Source organism: Arvicanthis niloticus, chromosome 29, assembly GCF_011762505.2.
Source record: "Arvicanthis niloticus isolate mArvNil1 chromosome 29, mArvNil1.pat.X, whole genome shotgun sequence".
In the NCBI taxonomy this organism is placed as follows: Eukaryota; Metazoa; Chordata; class Mammalia; order Rodentia; family Muridae; genus Arvicanthis; species Arvicanthis niloticus.
This window is the reverse complement of record NC_133437.1, coordinates 24,780,625-24,802,251: the sequence shown is the minus strand read 5'-3', so window position 1 is coordinate 24,802,251 and position 21,627 is coordinate 24,780,625. Positions and strand designations below refer to the sequence as shown.

At 46.4% G+C, this 21,627-nt stretch overlaps 1 protein-coding gene across 5 annotated transcripts in view; it reads left to right on the top strand.

Moving 5' to 3' along the window:
* The window catches only part of Bicra (BRD4 interacting chromatin remodeling complex associated protein), a 77,579-nt gene that overhangs the window by 16,232 nt on the left and 39,720 nt on the right, over positions 1 to 21,627 (top strand). The window contains exons 2-3 of one of the 5 annotated variants that reach the window (XM_076927295.1): positions 8,088 to 8,128; positions 9,250 to 9,350. The exons of 3 other annotated variants lie outside the window; for them this stretch is intronic. The gene's annotated coding sequence lies outside the window, so the exon portion shown is untranslated. Of the gene's footprint in view, positions 1 to 8,087; positions 8,129 to 8,298; positions 9,351 to 21,627 lie in introns of those variants that run through there. One more of the 5 variants, XM_076927296.1, reaches the window with a different exon arrangement.

Below are 21,627 nucleotides of genomic sequence, written 5' to 3'. Positions count from 1 at the left end.
TGTTCCCCACATTTGGGGTGAGTCTTCCCACCCCAGTTAAGCCAGTCTGGGAACACTCACAGTCTCACTCTGGAATCCTGTAATTCTAGATCTTCAAGCTGACAGTCACTATCAACCATCACAAGTTCACTTGTCGTCAGCTAAACACCCAAAGATACCAATTAAAACAGATTTTCTTACACTCATTTATATGAATGTAAGAGGTGCTCATGCCATACATAGCACCATGTCAGAGAAAAATGTCTAAGAGTCAGTTCTGACCTTCTACTCTGTGGGATCTGAGATTTGAACTCAGATTGTTAAGCTTGGATGCAAGTGCCTTTACCAGCTTAGTCATCTCACAGTCCCCAAAGATAGTGAAAGATTTATTTATTTTTAATTGTGTGTGCACACCCATTCAGCCCTTGCAGAGGCCAGGTGTGGGATTCCTTGGAGCTGGAGTTACAGGGGGGTATGAGCCACCTGATATGGGTTGTAGGAATTGGACTGGGGTCCTCTGAAAGACCTGTGTGCCCTTTTAACTCATGAGCCATCTCTACAGCCCAAAGGTAATACTTTTAAAAACAGATTTTAACTAATTAATGTGTGCGTGTGTGTGTGTGTCTGTGTGTCTGTGTGTCTGTGTACATATGTATATAGGTGTTCCAAAAGGCCAGAAGAGGGTGTCAGATCTCCTGGAGCTGAAGTTACAGGCAGCTATGAGCCATGTAACATGAATTCTGGGAACTGAACCACAATCCTCTAGAAAAGCAGTAAGCACTCTTAACTTCTGAGTGATCTCTTCATCCCCCTGGTTTGTTTTATTTTTATTTTTTTAAGACAAAATATAGCCCAGTCTAGCCCTGAAATTCCTGGTTGCTGTAGTCATGAATATCATACCAGGTTATGTTTACTATAGTCTTCGATAAGGTTGCATTTAAATCTGTATTGCTGTTTCTCTTTTAGATATCTCTTTGTCTCCATCCATACTCTTTTCTTGCTTCCTACAGGTTGAATATTTTGCTTTGTTTCCACTAAGGATCAGATCACACTTACAGTTTCTAGCATGCTAGGTAGCTAAATGGAGTCCCCAGCCCCTCCCAGATGCTCTACCACACCCCTAGCCCCTTACTGGGGGATTCTAGGCAGGGGCTCTACCACTGAGCCACGCCCCCAGCCCCTCACTGAGGATTCTAGGCAGGGGCTCTACCACTGAGCCACACCCCAGCCCCTCACTGGAAGATGCTAGGCAGGGGCTCTACCACTGAGCCACACCCCAGCCCCTCACTGGAAGATGCTAGGCAGGGGCTCTACTGATGAATCATATTCTCATTTCCTGAATTAAGGTAAGGATTGATATCAGGCTCTGCCTCCAGTCCTTTGGGTGTCTTGTATTGCACATTATTCTGTGTTGAGCTGGCGAGTGAGTGAATTTTTTGCTCTGCAGTTTTCAGTCTGTGTCTTTGGCCAGGACTTGGCTTTGATTCTGAGTGCTGGGATCCTGTAAGAGTGTGGGGGATGGTTAGAGCCTGGGAGTGACCTGACCTGACATTTCTTTTCCATCACTGAACCTCAGATCTCTTATGCAAGAGAGTTTCCTGGGAGAGGCATAGCTGAGGCAGAGGCAGCGTGCCCTTACACTCCAGGAGGCTTGCCAAATTGCATTCCAGGAGGGCTTCGCCATTCTTGCCCCTCACACACACAATCAGAGCTTCTGAGTGGCCGGTTGGTGACAGGCCTGTGCTAGACTTTGGGAACACCAGCAGGCTGGGGCTAGCTGCTTTGTTCTTGAGCCTCTGCTGTGGTCATAGAAAAGAGAGAGGGCTTGGTGCGTGGGTGTAGCAGAAGGAGAAGCAAAGGAGAATTCTAGAATTGTAGCCACATGCTGTGGGTTGTACCGGTGTCCCCAGTACTGAGGAGAGAAGGCAGGAGGATCAGCAGTTCGAGGCCAGTCTTGGCTACAGAATGAGACTGTCAATGGGAGAGAGAAATAGAAACAGGCCTACCTGTTTTATAGAGCCTGTCTAGCCTAGAAGCCATTGGCTTGCGCATTGGCCAACAAAGACTTTTCTAGTAGCAGGAACCACGACCCACATCCCAGCTCCAGCAGATGGTGGTGCAAGCCACTGAAATGACTTCTCAGGCCACAAGACCTGACCTGGAGGCAGGATGGAGGCAGACACTCTTTTCCTTAGCTCCATGTGAATATTTGTACATCTGGCTGGAAATACTCGTGTCTGGTTGCTGGGTGACCCCAGAGCCCACTGTAGAGACACTCTGGGAGAATCTGAAAAACTGCCTTTTGAGAGGTATATGTCATTAGGAAGGGTTTGATTGGTTCTTGCTACATTTAAATTTATGTTTATGCTTTATTTATTTTATGCAAGTGTACGTGTGTGTACATGTGTGCACATTATAAGCCATGAGAAAGTCAGAGGACAAGACCCTTCACCATATTAGTCACAGGGCTCCATCTTGGGGGTTCAGGCTTGACTTTAAGCATCCTTACGCCCTCTTACTGGTCCCTGTTTGTTCTGTAGACAGTAGTAACTCAGATAGCCCAGATTAGCCTTTAACTCACTATGTAGCTGAGGATGGCCTTGAACTTATATTCCTAATAGATTCTACCTGCCTTCCCAAATGCTGCATTACAACCTGTGTTACTGTGCCAGGCTGCCTTGGGAGCCTTTGAAGGCTGGTGTGCTTGTATGATGCAGAATCCCACTTTTCTCTTTGTATACCCCCAGGGTTGTGTTGCATGCTCTGCCTGGTGTCTTCAGGTCTTGCTGTGTTTACTCCTTGGTTCCCCAGGCCTGACAGATTCAGGATGAGCAGGGACAGTGTCTGATGGACCTGTGGTGTGGTTTCAGAAGCTTGCTCTCTGAAGGCTCAGAGCTTGAGGCTAGCTTGTAAGCCTAGCTTCCCTGGTGTTGAGGGAGGGAAACAGAAGCTCCTTGCTGGGTTAGATTAGAAACCAAGTGTCATGGGCAAGTCACGTGGGTCATATAGTTTTATGGGAAGCAAGCAAGGCCAGACCTGTAAAGGGTCCTCAAATGGAGGGATCCTTGAGGAACAGCCAAGGAAGGGGGGGGGGGGTTTGCTCCTCACCCTCTGTTACTCCCACATTCTCTCTCCTAGTCTGATATGTAACTGGATAGGTTCAGTTTGGACCTCATGTCCTTACCCCCAGAAGCCCACAAAACTCAAAATAAGAACACAGACCGGGGTCTAGAGAGATGGCTCAGCAGTTAAGAACATTGACTGCTCTTCCAGAGGTCCTGAGTTCAATTCCCAGCAACCACATGGTGGCTCACAACCATCTGTAATAGGATCTGATGCACTCTTCTGGTGTGTCTGTCTAAAGACAGCTACAGTGTACTCATACACAAAATAAATATAAAGGGAAAAAAAGAACTCAGATCATTCCCCATGAGGTAATTATGTTAGTTATCAGAAGCTCCGCCCTGGGGATTACTGGTATGAGTCTGGCCTAGGTATCATCTTTATTGTGTACACTGGCCGGCCCCTGGTTTTGTTCTTTGTCTTCATCTGTCACTCATCCCTCCCTCCTTGCCTCTCTGGCCTCCATCCCTCCTCAACCAAGACTGAAGGTACCACTTCAGTCCTTATTAGTCCAGGTTGGAATTTACTATGCAGTTGAGGCTGGCCTCAAGGTCACAGTGATCCTCCTGCCTCAACCTCACCCACTTTTCAGCCTATTTAAAACTACATGTTTCTAACTCTTTTTCCTAGAGGCTTTTCACTCATAGCTCTTAACAGTTTCTGGCATGTTATCTACTTTACATTGATGTTGATTTTACCTACAGCCACGTTTGCACTTATGAGTAATGTAATATTTAAATAATTTGATATAGCATATCACATACAGTTTTGCATTTATAGATATAAAATCATATGTTACATTTTAGTCAGTTGATAAAAATCAAATACGCGTAAATTAAATATATATATATATATATATATATATATATATATATATAAGTATATATATAAGTTTGTAATTTGCTAGTTTATAGTACCATTTCCTATGTCCTCTCTCAACCTGCTTTCAGAAATACAAGTGCTAAACTGAATGTGGTGGAGCATGCATAGAATCCCAGGACTTGGGAAGCGGAGCATGGGGTTCCTGTTTCAGAAACGAAGTAGAAGGGCGTGGGAAGTAATGACCTCATGTTTAGAAGTACCCATGTTGTGTGGCTCATAGCTGCCTGTAACTTGGGCTTCAGGGACACGGCCCGTAGGCCCTTTGTAGCAGCCACACTAACCAGCATTAGTGTGCACGCACCCCCATGCACATACTCCCATATGCAAACACGAACGCATAAAGTAAATCTTTAAAGACAAACTGCCAGGTGTGGTGTTATGTACCTTTAATCCCAGTAGCCTGCAGGCAAAGGCAGGCAAGCAAAGCAGATCTCTGTGAGTTCAAGGCCAGCATGATCTACATAGTGAATTCGCCAACAGACAAACAAACAGGGGGCTGTTGAGACCCGCACTAGTCCCTGTTCGGGCGCCAAAAATATTGGAGCCTAGGCTGGCCCACTTTGGGCGGCCAAAAATGTTGCGGCCTTCTCCACTCCACGCTTGGCAGCCACTGTTTCCTGGCCCAAGCTGACGCTCCGGTCTGCGGGTCAGGGTTCAGCAAGAGAGAGAGTGAGGACAGACTCGAAGAATGGAGGGAGACCAGACAGAGTGTGATTCAATCCTGTTTATTCTTCAGTTTCTCTTCTTCTCTCCAAGTCCCAAGTCCTAAGTTCCTAGTTCCTAGTTCCTAGTGCCTCCAAGTTCAAAGTTACTTCTTCCAAGTTCTCTTCCAAGTGCCTGCTTCTCTGTCTTCTCTCTGCTGTGTCTGATTCTCTCTTGAGCCAAGTGTCTTCTACTTAATGTCAAGTTATCTGTTACTTTCTCTGTCTGCCTCTATCCTTTTATATGTCTCACTTCTAAGCCATGCCTTTTGGTCACACCTTTAATCATGCCCTTAGGTCTTGTCTCTAAATCTGATCTCTACACTTCTAAGTCATACTCTTAAGTTACACACCTTTAATCTCACGTACCCAAGGTATCTAAACCAAGATTATCGGAGTGTGCTCAGCTGTTGTAGGCTATTGTAATCCAAGTCTCATGTCAGGGTATATGGCTCAAGATGGCTGCAAAGCTGATAGCCGCTTTCTGCTAAAAGTTGGCCCCCAACAGGGGGTCTGTTATTTGGCTCAGTGGATAAAGATGCTTGCACCAAGCCTGACCACCTGAGTTTGATCCCCAGCACCCACATAGCAAAAGGAGAATCTACTCTGGAAAGCTGACCTCTGACCTTTAATGTGCTCCATTCTGTGGCATGTGTACCCACCCACATATATACACAAATTAATAAAATTAATGTCCTAAAAATCCTAGCTAGGCTCCAGGTGGAGTTGGTGCACGCTTTTAATCCCAACAGTTGGGAGGCAGAGCAGGCAGGGAGGATCTTTGGGAGTTCAAGACCAGCTTGGTCTACAGCACTAGTTCCAGGACAAACCCTGTCTCAAAAAAAAAAAAAAAAAAAAAAAAGAAAAGAAAAAGAAAAAAAGAAAATCCCAGATAGGCTAGGCCTGGTAGTACACACCGTTAATTCCAGTAGTTAGGAGGCAGAGGCAGGCAGATATCTCTCTCTCTCTCTCTCTCTCTCTCTCTCTCTCTCTCTCTCAATCTCTGTCTCTTTTTTTTTTTTTTCTCTGTGTAGCCCTGGCTGTCCTGGAACTCACTCTGTAGACCAGGCTGGCCTTGAACTCAGAAATCCACCTGCCTCTGCCTCCCAAGTGCTGGGATTAAAGGCGTGCACCGCCACTTCCTGGCCACAGGCAGATCTCTTAAGAGTTCAAGGATAGCCAGGGCTACCTGGTGAGACTCTGTCTCAAAAGTCAACCTGATAAATCAATGTAAACTGTAAATGAACAGATAGCTTTGTTGTATTTTAGACTGTTTCTTTAACTTCTAACTGGACCCAAGCATGTAGCCCCATGCCTCAAAATAATTGACCAACATATGAGTGTTGACTATAAAAATATCTTTAGTCATTTAATTATTTTGTGTAGGCCGGTGTGCCAAGTGTAAGTGTCAGAGATCAAACTTGGGTCATCAGGCTTTGTGGCAAGCACCTTTGCCCACATGTGCCAACCCATGAATGTTGATTAAACAGCAAACTTAGATGAAAAAAAGTGTGTTGAATATACAGGAGAGAGTTGAGAACATTAGAAAAAAGACCCAAAGGCTTCAAAGCCAAGCTAAGTGGGCAGGGTGAGTGTATGACTGAAACCACTTCCATCATGCACATCCTGTGTGACTTGGAGTCCCCAGTTTACCCAGTCTGGTCCTCAGGACCTTTTCTGTAAGAAGCATGGGAAAGAAGTATTTATTTATTCAACAGCTATGCATTGCAAATTGACAGTTTCTTGGTGAGCGCCATAGCTGTTACCTGGGGTGAGCGGCTCTACTTCCTTCTGTAAGCTGGAAAGGTACCCAGTTCAGGGGTGGCCTTAAAAGATCAATTAAAAGCTGAGCATGGTGGCTTAGGCACTAAGGAGGCTAAGGCAGATAGATCATCATCCGGGCTATACAGTGAGATACAAAGAGCCTCAGCCTGAGGCCCTCTTCATGTCCATAGTGGCTGATAAATGGGGCTGGACACACTAGCCTGGATCATGGAGTAGAGGACAGAGACATGTGTGCAGTAGGTGGAGAGTCATTGTCTAGCATGTATGGAGTTCTGGGTTTGATTCCCAACAATGCATAATGGTACACATAGCTGTAATTCTGGCATTCGGGAGGTAGAGACAGGAGGATCAGGAATTCAGGGTCATGTTTGACTACATATTGAGGGTTTTTTTGTTTGGGGGGTTTTGTTGTTGGTGGTGGTGTGGGGTGGTAGTTGTGGTAGTTTTGTTTTCTCGAAACAACATTTCTCTGTGTAGCCTTGGCTGTCCTGGAACTCACTCTGTAGACCAGGCTGGCTCAAACTGATCCACCTGCTCTGTCTCCTGTGCCACCACTGCCCAGCTCCATATTGAATTTTAGGCCAGTCTGGGTTACATAAGGCCCTGTCTCAAAACAACAAATGATGAAATAATGTATTTTATATGGTAACCCATGCTCGTACACACACACACACACACACACACATACACACAATTTTTTTCCTTTCTCTTCACTTGTTTAGCTGATGATTGAAGCCCATCAGCTTCGGTTCAGCAGTTAGAGCCTCCCGTTTGACGAACAGAGAATGGTGGCAGAACTATGAGGACTATAACAATGGAAGCCACTCATGGCCTGTTGATAATGCTGTCTCAGTATCCCATGGTCTGGACTCCAGTCTTAGAAGCTTGAAGGGCCACTGGGATAACCCTGAAGGCCAGAACACAGAAAGAACTCAGCCCACTGTTCCCAGGATAGGCTTTGCCCACTGTCCACCCCCACCCCGCTGGGCTGACTTCATTTCCAGTGCCCTCTAACCCCTTTCACAGTAGCGTGGTTGTTCCTGCAACTCTCCAGATCATTCTTTGCACTGGCTGTTTCCTTAGCCTGGGATACTTTCTTCCTGGTCTCTGCTTCAAGGTTACCATTGCTGAGAGAGGTCTGCCTCCCATGAACACCATGTTTAAAATTGACTTGCCACCCCCCCTCCAGGGGGGAGGCGTTCAGTAGGTAAAGGCACACACTGCTCAGCCTGGTGACGTGAGAACTCCATATGTGTACTGCATGTGGGACCCCCCCACATCCTGCACACAAACAGTAATTAATAATAATGGGCTAGACCTGACAGTGAAGGCATTAATCCCTGCATTGGGGAAGGAGAAACAGGAGGATGTTTGTGAGTTCACGGCCAGCCTGGTCTACAGAGTTCTAGCCAGATGGGGCTCCATATTGAGATTTTTCTTAAGAAAAGGGAGGGGTGGGGAGAGGAAGGGAGGAAGAGAAAAACAATAGTAATGAACAGTTTAAAGTTGGATGGTCCCTCCACTCTTACCCTAACCCGTTCTTAGCCCTTCACTTGGTTGATGAATTGGGTTAATTTGTTTTCTATTTTATAATTCTGCTAATTTTTCCTTTACCAGCAATTTAAGCTCTGATGGGGTCTCCCAAGGTCTGGGACATAGTGAGTATCCACTAAATATTTGTGAATTGAAGGATACAACTGGGTTCGTTTTCTCTTTCTCTCTCTCTGTCTCTCTCTCTCTCTCTCTCTCTTTCTGTCTTTCTCTCTCTCTCTCTCTCTCTCTCTCTCTCTCTCTCTCTCTCTCTCTCTTTAGTATTTATTTGTTTACTTTTGAGACAGAGTGTTAACATGAAGCTCTCATGAAGTCCTAGAACTCCCTCTGTAGCCCTGGCAGGCCTCAGACTCTCAGGGATTTGCATGCCTCTGGTTCCAGAGTGCTAGGATAAAAGCCACCACACCCAGCTTCTTTTGCTTCTAATCCAGTCTGAGTGTGGGTAAGTGTAGGAGTGCAGGTCCCTAGGAGGATGAGGATCACTGTGGAGCAGGAGTTCCAGGTGTTGTGAGCTGCCAGATGTGGGTGTGGGACTCAAGCTCTGGTCCTCTGCAACAGCAACGTGTGCTCTTAACGTGTCGCCCTTAGCAACATCTCTCCCGTTTGCTTGCTTGCTTGTTTGTTTTTAGTGCCCACTGTTATGTGACAATATTTTTCCTGGGGAGATGTAACACACATGTCTACTTTCCCCAGATTTAGATCCCCGTGACAGTCCAAAGTATGGATACCACCAAAGTTCAGTTTGGTGAGCCAGTGAGTTTTTGGAGGGTTACTTACAGGAATATGGGTGGGGAGCAGATGATTCAAAGACAAACTGCACCACCAAAGCTCACCCCAGCATGGATGGCGGCTCACAAAAGCTGGGAACCTGGAGCACAGTGCACAGCCTGAGGGCAGCTCCATACCTTAGTTGGTCTAAACCTCTTCCAAGCTGGTCTGGTCTCTGATTCTTCTTTTCAGCTTTTCTCCCTATGAGAGTCTTATTGCTACTTAGCTTCCTTATTCTGGGGTACTCTGAGTTTTTATTGCTTGTTGAGGCAGGGTGGAGCCTAGTGATTCTGGTCAGTTTCAGAAACTTCCAGAAACTACTTTGAGTTGTTGGCTTTCCTGCTTACTGTAGGATGGAATGTTTTACTCTCAGAGGAAACTGTTAGACAGTTCTCTCTCTCTCTCTCTCTCTCTCTCTCTCTCTCTCTCTGGTTTGTTTGTTTGTTTGTTTGTTTTTCAGACAGGGACCCTCTATGAAGTCCTGTCCTGGAGCTTGCTATATAGACTAGGCTGGCCTCAAACTCACAGAGGTCCTTTGCCTCCCAAATGCTCAGATCAAAGGTATGTACCACTATGACTGACTGACTTTCTCTTTTCTTTCTTTCTTTCTTTCTTTCTTTCTTTCTTTCTTCCTTCCTTCCTTCCTTCCTTCCTTCCTTCTTTCCTCCCTCCCTCCCTCCCTCTCTCTCTCCTTCCTTTCTTCCTTCCTTCCTTCCTTCCTTCCTCCCTCTCTTTTCTTTCTTTCTTTCTTTCTTTCTTTTTTCTCTCTCTCTTTCTTTTCTTCTTTCAAGATGTTTTTATGTATATGAATATACTGTCACTGTCTGCAGTAGAGGGCATCAGATCCCATTAGAGATGGTTTCTGGGAATTGAACTCAGAACCTCTGGAAGAGCAATCAGTGCTCTTAACTGCTGAGTCATCTCTCCAGCCCTGGAAGATGTTTCTTAGAGTCAGAAATTGGATGGCCCATGGGGTGTGGTGTGGCAGGAGAGGCAGGGCTGGGAGGTGTGGGACACCACAACCTCCAGAGCCCTTCCAGCTGTGCAACAGCTGCTTGGGAACAGTATGGGCTTTTCTCTGCTTGGTGTTTCCCACTCTTTGGTTGAACACGAGAACCTTCTGTATACTACACAAATCACTGAGCCACGCCCCCAGCCCCTCACTGGGGGATTCTAGGCAGGGGCTCTACCACTGAGCCACACCACCAGCCCCTCACTGGAGGATTCTAGGTAGGAGTTTTATCACTGAACTATGTATCATAACCACCATTACCATAATTTTGAAAAAAAAATTTTATTTTAAGATATCTCATTAAATTGCCCAGACTAGATTTGACTCACTATATTGGACTCTGGAGTCCAGAAGAATTGAACTTTAACCTTTTTAAATTTAATTAAAATTTTTATAGCACTTTTATTTATTTTGCATGTGTGTTTGTACTCTGGAGCAAGTGTGCAAGTCAGAGGACAATATATAGGAGTTCATTTTTCCTCCCACCTCACTGAGGCATGGTTTTTGCTATGGTGATGTGTACTCCAGGCTTGCTTGCTGGGAGCTTCTGGCCAGCTGTCTTTCTGCCTCTCATCTTGAAGACTGTTCTGGGGTTACAGACATGTGCTTTTAAGTGAAGGGTTAGAACTTCGGTCACCAGGTTTGTTCCCAAGCACTTTGGTTTCCAAGCCACCTCCCCAGCCCAAGACTTTACTTTTTATTAAAGTTTAAGCTTTCTTTTTTGATGTGTTTACTGAATTCTGCAAAGCCAGCTCCTCCCCCACTGCCTCCTATGGCTTCTGGTTGGGCCTATTTTAGGCTTTGGGGTGAGGTTGGGGCTGGCAGGTCTGTGGTTTGGCTCTTCTCGCATCACTTGGCTAGCTGTTTCAGAGAGAAGGCAACCCCAGAAGTGCAGCCAGGCCTAGAGGTTGTTGAGAACCGCACTAGCCCCACGTTCGGGCGCCAAAAAATGTTGAGGCCCGGGCTGCCCCGCGTTTGGCGGCCACTGTATCCCGGCCCAAGCTGCCCCTCCGGTCCGTGGGTCAGGGTTCAGCAAGAGAGAGAGTGAAGACGGACTCGAAGCATGGATACCAGACAGAGTGTGATTCAATCCCGTTTATTCTTCAGTCTCTTTTCCTGGTCCAAGTCCCAAGTCTAGCTGTACTCTCTAAAGAGTCTCCCTAAAGAGTATATTTCCTCTAAGTGTCTCCTAAAAGTGTCTCCTAAAAAAAGTGTCTGATTCTCTGCTGTCTGCCTCTGCCTTTTATCTGTCTCACTTCTAAGCCATGCCTTTTGGTCACACCTTTAATCATGCCCCTATGTCTTGTCTCTAAATCTGATCTGTACACTTCTAAGTCACACTCTTAAGTTACACACCTTTAAGCTCACACTCCTTTAATCTCACACACCCAAGGTATCTAAACCAAGATTATCGGAGTGTGGTCAGCTGTTGTAGGCTATTGTAATCCAAGTCTCATGTCAGGGTATATGGCTCAAGATGGCTGCAAAGCTGATAGCTGCTTTCTGCTAAAAGTCAGCCCTCAACAGGAGGTCATGGTCCCTTGTGCCTCCAGTGATGGGGCAGGCTGTGCTCTGTGGTAGAGGATGTGAACTGAGGGAGTTTGCAGCCTAGAGACTTGGGTTGGCATGAAGAGTTGGGGTAACCACTGAAGGGATTCTGACCAGCTTGAATGTGGTGAGCATGGTTCTGGAAGGCCTTGCCCTTCTTTCCCATTCCCTCTGCCTTGCTAAAAACCATTAGATTACATTTTTAAAGCTAGGCACCAAAGTCTATTTTCTTATTTGCTCACTTCCTCCTCCTCAGACTGACTACCAAGGTCCAGCTACCAAAGTAGTGAAGTCTAGCAATCAAAAGGCCCCATTGGGTCACCTAATTAACAAGCTCCAATCAAAATATATTACCGAATCCCAGCCTATTCTAACACAGACCTCCCCTTTCTCCCTTCTTAAACATTACACCTGCAAGGTCATTGGCTGCTGGGTTGGGTTTTTTGTTTTGTTGTTTTGTTGTTTTGTTTTGTTTTTTTGCCTGAGTCAGAAAGCAGACACTTTAACTTCTCTTCCTTGCTTAATGAAGAATCTCTCTGCTGAAAACCGGGTGTTTGGGTATGGTTTGTGCTTCATCCAGGATCCACATGGAACCCCCGCTGTGCAGGGTCCCCTGACAACCATGGTTGTGTATCTCATTCTTTGGTCTGTAAGCTTTTATTTTGTTTGTTTTTGCAATTGTGTCTCATTTAGCCCAAGCCGGGCTTGAACTTTTATAGGTGAAAATAACCTCAAACTCATCCCCCCTTAAGTGCTGGGGTTATTGGCCTGGTTTACGCCATTCAGGGGATGGAACCCAGGCTTTGTGCATGCCAGGCATGCATTCTCCCTCCCCAGATCCCTCACTTAAAATAGAATTTGGTTTATTTATTTATTTATTTATTTTTTATTTTTTTTTTTTTTTGTAAGGTCTCATTCTTAGCCCAGGTTTGCCCAAGAAAACCAGCCTCAGTTACCACTCCTGGCTTTAAATATTTTAAATAATTTTAATTCGTGTCTACAATCCCACCAGCACTCTGTAGGCGGAGGCAGGAAGAATACCACAAGTTCAAGGCTAGCCTGTGCCACCTAGTGAGACCCTGTGTCAGAAAATCAGCCCCCTTGCTGAAAGCTCTATTGGGTCTTAATTCACCTACCATAAAACATGTGTAAAGCACACAGTTATGTGGCTTCCCTCTCCAAACTCTTGCACAATCATCCTGTTCACTGGTGCAGGAACTCTCTTCACTGCAAAGGGAAACTCTAGACCCGCCCAATGCTTACTTCCTCTGTTTCCCGCCCCTTCCTTGGCAGCCCTTCGTGTGTCAGCACTGCCTTTCTCTCCCCTCCTCCGTATACTTAAGATAAATAACACAGTGTAACTGGCAGTCGGTCCTCAATGCAGTGTCACATGGTTGAGGCGCAGGTGTGCTAGCCACAGATCATTTCCTGGCTGAATGGTATTCCATTGGATGGGTTGTGTGGATACCCTGGTTCTTAGTGGAGGAGAGTGGGCTGCTTCTGTGTTGGGTTTTCAGGAATAAAGCTGGCGGGAATATTGATGTTTAACTTTTTTGTGGGTGTGTTTCTGTTTCTCATGGAAGTAGAAACTGGGAAGATTATGTCTGAGCAAAGATGTTCAAGGAAATGAGAAAGAATGCCCTGTATATTTTTAAACAGGAGGGGAGTTGTGCACAGAGACTGGTAATAATAGCAAAGGCCCTGAGGCAGGGAGTGTGGCAGAAGCTGCCTTCAGGAACAGTCAGAAAACGGCCAGGCTGGCATTAGGACTGAGGATTCTGGCACTGGCCTCCCATGTGTAAAGACCAGAGGGCAACCTCTGGTGCCTTACTCAACTGCTCTCGACTGTATTTATTTAAGATTTTTTTGTTTGTTTGTTTGTTTACATTTTACATGTTTTGCTTTTGTTGTTGTTGTTGCTTTTGGTTTTTTTGAGACAGGGTCTCTCTGTCTTCCTGGCTGACCTGGAACTCACTCTGTAAATCAGGCTAGCTTTGAACTCACATAGATCTGCCTGCCTCTTCCTCCTCAGGGCTTGGATTAAAGGTATACACTGCCATGCCTAGCGATGTGTGTGTGTGTGTGTGTGTGTGTGTGTGTGTGTGTGTGTGTGTGTGTACGTACGTGCACACGCATATGTGCATGAGTATGAAAGTCAGAGGACTTGTGGAAGTTGGTTAGGTCTCCTCTTTCATCAGATGAGTACTGAGATAGACCTCAGATCATCAGGTATGCATGGCAAATACCTTATTCACTAGACCTCATCCCCAGTCCCTGGAGATTATTTAAGTGTCTAGAACCTTCCTCAGAAGGTATCTGTATGATGGACCTAGAAACTGAGCACAGAGAAGGGAAGGCCATTTGCTCCAGGTTATACAGAAAGCAAGCTTTAGGGCAGAGTTAAGCCCAGGGCATGTGGTCCCACAGCTGAGCCAGCTGACCTATATGTGTTAACATGATTGTGTATTTCTAGAAAAAATAGAAAAAATAAAATCTCCAACAGGCGATTCCCAGGTTAGATGTAAACTGTGGCTCATGTTGACAGAAAACCAACCCCTTTCTAGCTATTCCTTCTTGATTTGGGATGTGGTTTTTTGAGGGGTGGGAGGAGAGTTCGAGACGGGGTTTGTCTGTGTAGCCCTGGCTGTCCTGGAACTAGCTCTGTAGACCAGGCTGGCCTCCCAAGTGTTGGGATTAAAGGCATGCACCAGCAACACCCGGCTTTTGGATGTATTTTTGGGACAGGGTCTCATGTGGCCCAGGGTGAATTTGAATTCTCCCTCCTCATGACTCCATCTCCATGCCTGCCAAGTATGCCAGTTGTCCTGACCATGTTGTACATGTGGGCTGCATGCTGTGACACATACACACTGCTTTTCGTGGGCTCTCTCTCTCTCTCTCTCTCTCTCTCTCTCTCTCTCTCTCTCTGTCGTGTCTTCTGTCTGAGGTATTCTCCCAGCTTCCTCTTGAGTTTTGGGGAACAGTCTGTTTATGAGCTGGAATGTGGCTCACTTGATAGAGAACTTGCCTAGCATTCTGGAATCCCTGGGTTTGATCCTCAACACCGCATAAAACAGTGTGCCCTGCGCCCATGCTGGAGCCTAGTCATCCTCCACTTTATAAAGCAACTTCAAGGCTAACCCTGTATGTCTTGTCTGTCTAACTGACTTTCTTTGGTGTTGTGTTTTGTTTCGTTTTGAGACAGGGTTTCTCTGTGTAGCCTTGGTTGTCCTAGAACTCACTCTGTAGACCTCAAAGTCAGATCCACCTGCCTCTGCCACCTAAAAGCTGGAATTAAAGGTGTGTGCTACCACCACGTGGCTGAGATCCTGTCTTTAAAAATGTTGGCTAGGCATAGTGGAACATGCCTTTAATCCCAGCACTCAGGAAGCAAAGACAAGTGGATCTCTGTGAGTTCCAGGCTAGCCGGGGCTATAGAGAGACCCTACCTCAAAAGACAAAACCACACAAACAAACAAACAAACACAAATTGTGATCATCATTTATATGCATCTGCAGTGTTCTGAGGTGGGAAAGCCCCACTCTAGAGTTCTGCTGTGTACAATCTGAACAGCTATATAGTTAACCCAGGGGTCAGAAAGTTATTTCCCAGGCATCTGGATACAGACAATAAACAAGATAGGTATTTACTAGATTAGATGGTGAGCATTACAGATAAGGAGAGTGAAAGGTAGAGAGTGAGGTCAGAGATGATCTCAGAGAAGAGGTGGCATGTGAACCCAAACCTGAAGACGGTAAAGGGGTAGGTTGTGTGGTCTTGGGCAACATCAGTCAGTGCAAAGGTCCTGTGGCAGCTCAAAGGAGGCTGATGGGTACCATGCTGAGTGTTCGAACGGGGCCATTTCCTGTGAGGTTGACTATGAACCCTGAGGTAACTCTAAGCCACTCGGGGACATGAGGGGACTCAGCTTCTATTTACATCCCTGTGAGAATCAGGCAGAAGCTGGGGAACCCATGCAGAGGCTGCTGGAGAAGGTCTGGGGAAATGTAAGCTTGGCATATTTTTGACTTTTGGCTGACTGAAGGAATGGTTTCAAGGAAGAAAGGGGTGCTTGTTCTACAAAGAGGGATGAGGAAGAGCTAACCTCAGCTCTCTGAACCTGGGAGGGCCTGCTGTGACCCTGGGCAGGCTTGGAGAAGTTCACCTCCATTTTTATTCTTTTGGGTTTTTTCTTAAATTTGTTGTTATTAAATATTGAGACTCTGTGGTATTATATGGCCCAGGCTGATCTATATTCACTCTGTAAGCCGGACTTTTATCAAACTCATTGCAATTCTCCTGTCTCAGCCTTCCAAGTGTCATCACCTCAGTTTTTAGTCTTTAAAATAGCATAAATCAAAGCTTGGTGTGGCCCGGACACATTGGTTACTTTCCATACTTGTTTAATAACATTTTAAAATTGTGTTTGTGTGTGCATGTGTGTGCCATGAATGTTGGTGTCTGCAGAGGCCAGAGGCATTAGATGCCCGTAGAGCTGGAGTTGTAGACAGTTGTGAGTCGCTGGAAATGAACTTCGGTCCGTCCGGAACATGCCCTTAACCACTCAGCCATCTCTCCATGCCTATTTATTTATTTATTTATTTATTTATTTATTTATTTATTTTGGTGAAAAAATAACTTCGGAGTTGGCAAGATGGCTCAGAGGGCCTGCCACCAAGACTCGGGGTCTGAGTTCTACTCTTAGAGATCCACAGAGTGGAAAGAGAGAACCTGGTCCGACAAGTTATCCTCTGATCACCATACCCAGTTCTCCACAACACAAAATAAGTCAAGAAATGTAATAGAGAAGGTTTAGCAAAAGTAAATTCAAACAGAACTATTCACTCTGGCCGTTACACAGTAGCTCCGCACGGTTACTCTCTGTGACACTGTTTAATTGAGATACATTTGCATATCCATAACCCACCCAGCCAGGCATTCAGCCCTACCTTAGCGGAGTCCTTTTCACCATGAGAAAATTTAGAATAACTTCCATTTCCCCAGGAAGACACTCATGTCCCTTAGCTGCCCACCTCCCCATTCTGCATCCACACTGACCTCTGAAGAGTGCACACACATTCACTGCCTATAGTAACCAGTGCCACATGTTGAGTGGGAGCATACCCACACATTATGTTTTGGGGTTTCTCATATAACTGGGGAGTAAAACCAGGACCTTCTGCATGGTAGGCAGGGGCTCTACCACTGAGCAATGCCCCTAGCCCACTGGGAAATTGTAGTAGGTGAGCACACTACTACTGAGCTGTGTCCAAAGCTCTTCACTTTTTAAAAAGAATCTTTACTTTTAAAACATCTTACTATGTTAGTCAGGCTGACCTTGAATTCACTGTATCACAGACAGGCCTTGAGTTTGAGAGCCAGCCTCCTCGGCCTCCTGAGTAGCTGGATGACAGGCTCAATAATCATTCTGGTCTGGTGGTTATCTCCATGTCATAGTATTTATCAGACCCCCTCTCTGTGGGTGAGTGACAGTGCTTTGTCTAGGTTACCCACTCATGGTTGGTAGATGTTTGAGTTGATTCTCCTTTGAGTTTTCACGAATACCACTGTGAGTATGTGAGTTCTTCCACGAGCATGTGTTTTCATTTATGCTCTTAATGTAAGAACGGATGGGACACCTGGCTCAGAGGCCAGCTCACCAGCCAACCTCCAGATGACTCCCAGTGGCTGACCAGCTTATATTCCCACTGGCCGTGAATGAGAACTCAACTTGCTGACCTTTTCATTATTCATGCCTGTTCCTGTTGGAGGGCATATGGGTTGTGTGGTGTTGGGAACTGGAGTGTATTTTAGGGTCCACATCTCCCCCTTATTCCTAAAGGTGAAATTAGGGCTGGAGAGATGGCTCAGTGGTTAAGAGCACTGACTGTTCTTCCAAAGGTCCTGAGTTCAATTCCCAGCAACCACATGGTGGCTCATAACCATCTGTAATGGGATCTGATGCCCTCTTCTGGTGTGTCTGAAGACAGTGACAGTGTACTCACATACATTAAATAAATAAATGGTGAAATTAACATCGGGAGTATCTGCCTGCCTGGTTCATGTTTGGTTCTCACTGTACATTCTTGAACCTTCTTCATGAATGAACATGGCAGTCTTCCACTGTGCTCCCAGCTGCCTGTGGGCAAGATACCCTCCTATAGACTCCTTGGGGTCCTGCCCTCCATGTGATACATGAGGTCTCATTGGGTGAGTGCTAGGTTTGGAGTCCCTGCTCCCTGGTGTTAACCCCTAGTGGGTATTTCTCCACACTTTTCAGTTGACTTTTGTTTTCTTAAGGTAGGAGTCACAGGTGTTCTGGGCTGACCTGAAGCTTGCTCTGTAGTGGCTGATGACCCTGAACTTCTGATCTACTCCACCTATTAAACACTGGGATTATTCCTAACCTGGTGTTGGCTGGTGAGAAGCCCTGGTGGAAGCTGTATGTCACCCTCCTGAACTATTCTCAAGGGCCAGCAAAAGAGGACACCTGAGGAACTGCCGTTGCAGCAGGTTCCTGCAGACATGGAGTGTCTTTTTTGTGGACCTAGTTTCCTGTTGCTTGGCTCTTTCAACTGTTCTGCTCCCTGGTGGCCCTGGCTGGTTCTGCTGACCCACCTTCACCATCAGTGACTATGGATGGAAACCTGGCATTTGTCTTCCCAGACAAACTGTGTGTCTCTAATCCCCTAGTGGCACCCTGGGCGTGATCCATCCTGTGACCTTTCACCTCCTTTCCTTCAATAGCTGGCAAGTCCTCTTGGGATTCCCTGTGCCTCCTGTCTGAGTGGGCAGGGTACAGTTCTGACAGGCTCCTGTGGATGTCCCATGCCCTGGTCCTGGTCATTTTGGGTCAGGTGCCCTTCATGTTCAGCTCCAGCTGAGATCATGCTGGGCATAGCCCTCCGTCATCTGGTTGGTGTTCAAAGTGTCCAGAACAAGAATACTGACCCGGAGTTCCTCCCAAGGGAGGTGGGCAGGAGCTCAGATACATCATATTTATGGCATGTCAGCCACCCTTTTGGAGAAAAGCAAATTAGGAGAGGGAGTGGCATATTAGGGTTCTCTAGAGGCACAGGACATATGGAATGTCTTTCTATATTGAGGGAATTTATTATGATGACTTACAGTCTGTAGTCCAACTCCCCAACAATGGTCAGCTGTGAATTGGAAGTTCAAGAATCTAGTAATTGCGCAGTCTCACAAGGCTAGTTGTTTCAGCTAGTCTTCTATAGAAGTAGATTCCAATAGATGTATTGGCAAGTAAATGCAAGCAGGTGAAGAGTGAGTCTTCACTCTTCCAATGTCCTTATGTAGGTTTCCAGCAGGTGTAGCCCAGATTAAAGGTGTGAACCACCATGGCTGGATCTGGGATTTGTTTTGTCCCAGTCTGATCTTGAACTCCGAGATTTGCTTGCCTCAGTCTCCTGGGATTAAAGGTGTGTGTACTACCTTGCCTGGGCCTAAGCTTTTCATGGCCACTATGCATCAAGATCTCAATGGCAAGATCTGGATCACAGGTAAGCCCTCCAATTCTGGATTGTAGTTCATTACAGTTATAGTCAAGTTGACAACCAGGAATAGCCATTACAAGGAGTATGTATCATGAAGAAGGCTTGCCCGTCTAGATGCAGTTGGTTTGAGATACTGACCTGGTGACAGCTGGGAAAGGGGAGGAAGGACTAAAGCATTGCAGGAAGTGAGAGCAGTCACAGAGACTCGTGCCTGGCCCTGTGCATGGGAGGAAGACTGAGCAAGCCAGTATGGCTGGGGGGGTGGGATGGAAGAGAAGGGACCAGGCAGACCATTTAGAACTGGTTGCTGTTTAAGAACCTGAGATTTACACTGGGGAGCTGGCTGACAGAGGTGAGCCAGCCTGGGTTCTTTCTGTGTGCTGTACAGGAGAACGAGGTGACAGAGGATAGGCAGCAGGGTTGTGCTGCTACAGCAGGACTGCAGCTTCCGTCCTAGAGCTGTGGTGCGGGGGGGGGGGGGGGGGGGGGGGGGGGGGGGGGGGGGGTGAGGGGAAGGGGGGGGACCTAAGCCCTCAGAGAATGACTGCCCAGGAAAACATCCAGTCAGAGGCTTTTCGCAACAGAGTTTTTTCTGGTTTGGTTCCATAGACTGAGGGGACTGTTGCTTTGCTTTTTTCTGTACTTGAGATGAGACCCAGGTCCCTGAATGTGCTGGGCAAGCATTATGCCACTAATCCCCCAGCCCCTCACTGGGGGATTCTAGGCAGGGGCTCTACCACTGAGCCACGCCCCCAGCCCCTCACTGGGGGATTCTAGGCAGGGGCTCTACCACTGAGCCACGCCCCCAGCCCCTCACTGGGGGATTCTAGGCAGGGGCTCTACCACTGAGCCCCACCCCCAGCCTTTGGTCTTCAGAAAAAGGTTCTTCCTTTACATCCCAGGCTGACTGTGAACTCTTCACCATATCTGCTACTCATGTGTTTTTTTCTTATTCATGGATTGAGGCTTTTCGGACACTCTTCACATTTAGTCAGTCACCTGTCTGCCATCTTTCTTTCTTGTCATGTCCGTGACTCACCCAGCCCCATATTTGATGTCTGGTGACTTTAAGGAGCACCACATGGGAAACTTGTACAATGGACCCAGAAGAATAGCTGATGTTTTTTTCCTGACTAGATCTGGTGATATAGGTTTGGAGAGGCAGACACAGGAGCTAAGTGCCCGTTCATTGCATCGTACCAAAAGTTTGGGGCCTGGGGGTGTGACTCAGAGGCTAGAGTGGCTGCCTAGCAAGCATAAGACCTCGAGTTCAATTCCCAACATCACAGAGCAAAGACTGTATTATGGTTGTGTAAGTGTTTGCATGTGTGAGAGTGCTTGTTTGTGTTTACGTGCATGCCTATGTGTGTAAATTTATGTAGCTCATTGTTACCTTCCACCCTGCAGTTTAGGGATCAGACTCAGGGGATCAGGCTTCTCTGGTGAGTGTTGTAATCCACCAATTAGTTGTAATCTTGCTAGCCCTAATTCCTTGATTTCTCTGGGAACACTGTTAGGGACCTTGTATTATTTTTTTTTAATGGATTTCTTAAAAAAAAAAAAAAGATTTACTTATTTTTATTTTATGTGTACGTGTTTACCTGCACATATGTGTGTGCAGTGTGTGGATGCCTGCTGCCCATGGAGGTCAGAGTAGGATATCAGATACCCTAGAACCGGAGTTCCTGGTGGTTGAGCCACCGGATGGGTGCTGAGTAGCAAACACAGGTGTTTTAAATTAACTGTACAAACCAGTGAGTCCCACAGTGGTGGTGAATAAGTGTCCTTATGCCTTCCTCTATACCTCCTGCTTCAGTGCTTCCTCCCTGCCCCCAAACTCTCTGCTTCATTTCACAAAGAAATACTTAAATTGAGGTTCTGCTTACAAGAGACCTTGTGCAACTTTTTTCTTCCTGCCCACATTGCCTCCCACTCCCTCTCGACTTCTCTTTAGACTAGTTCCCCCCCCCCGTCCCCTCCAAACACACACACACACACCCTCCCGACTCCTTTTTGTGGCTTTAATTAAAGTTGACAGTATGACCCAGAAGTGGCCAGAACGAAACAGTCAAAACCAGGACTGGGCCACTCGAGGTCTGACCCCCAGGAACTACAGTTTCATCCCTGAGTCTTAAGATAATAGAATTAGGAGGAAGGAGGCTAAATCCAGCTGTTTAGAGGTGATTAGCGGAGATCAGAGCTGGGACTCAAGCCTCTCCTGCAGCTTGTGCTGTGGTTGCATAAGGAAACAGAAACTTGGCTTGGTGGCACGTGTCTGTAATCTCAGCCACTGGGAGAAGACGGGAAGCTCAGAGTTCAAGACCAGCTAGAGTTACGTGAAACTCTGAATGGGGGTAGGGGGGTGTAGGGGGCAGGGATATAGCTCAGTTGGTAGAGTGTTTGCCTAATGTGCACACCTTCTCCAGAACCATGTTCACTTTAGCCTTACAGCTTCAATACTGCTCTGATCTAAATCAATCTACCGTTTTTCTCTAAAGTGACCTGCCTCAGGTATCTCATTATGGCAACAATAACCAGACTAATACATGGCATCAGGTGAGGAAGCAATGTTTTCTTTGCCACAGGTACTGTTCCTTTTCCAGTACATGCAAACAGTACCTTGTTTCCCTGCATGCTGGCTGCCTTCTGTGGAGCATTAATTCATATATTAATTACATGATCAAATGAGTTTGTTTGACATTGGGGGTTTGGGTATGAGGAACACTGGAAGTCTTATCAATGAAAAAAGAACACAGAGCCCAG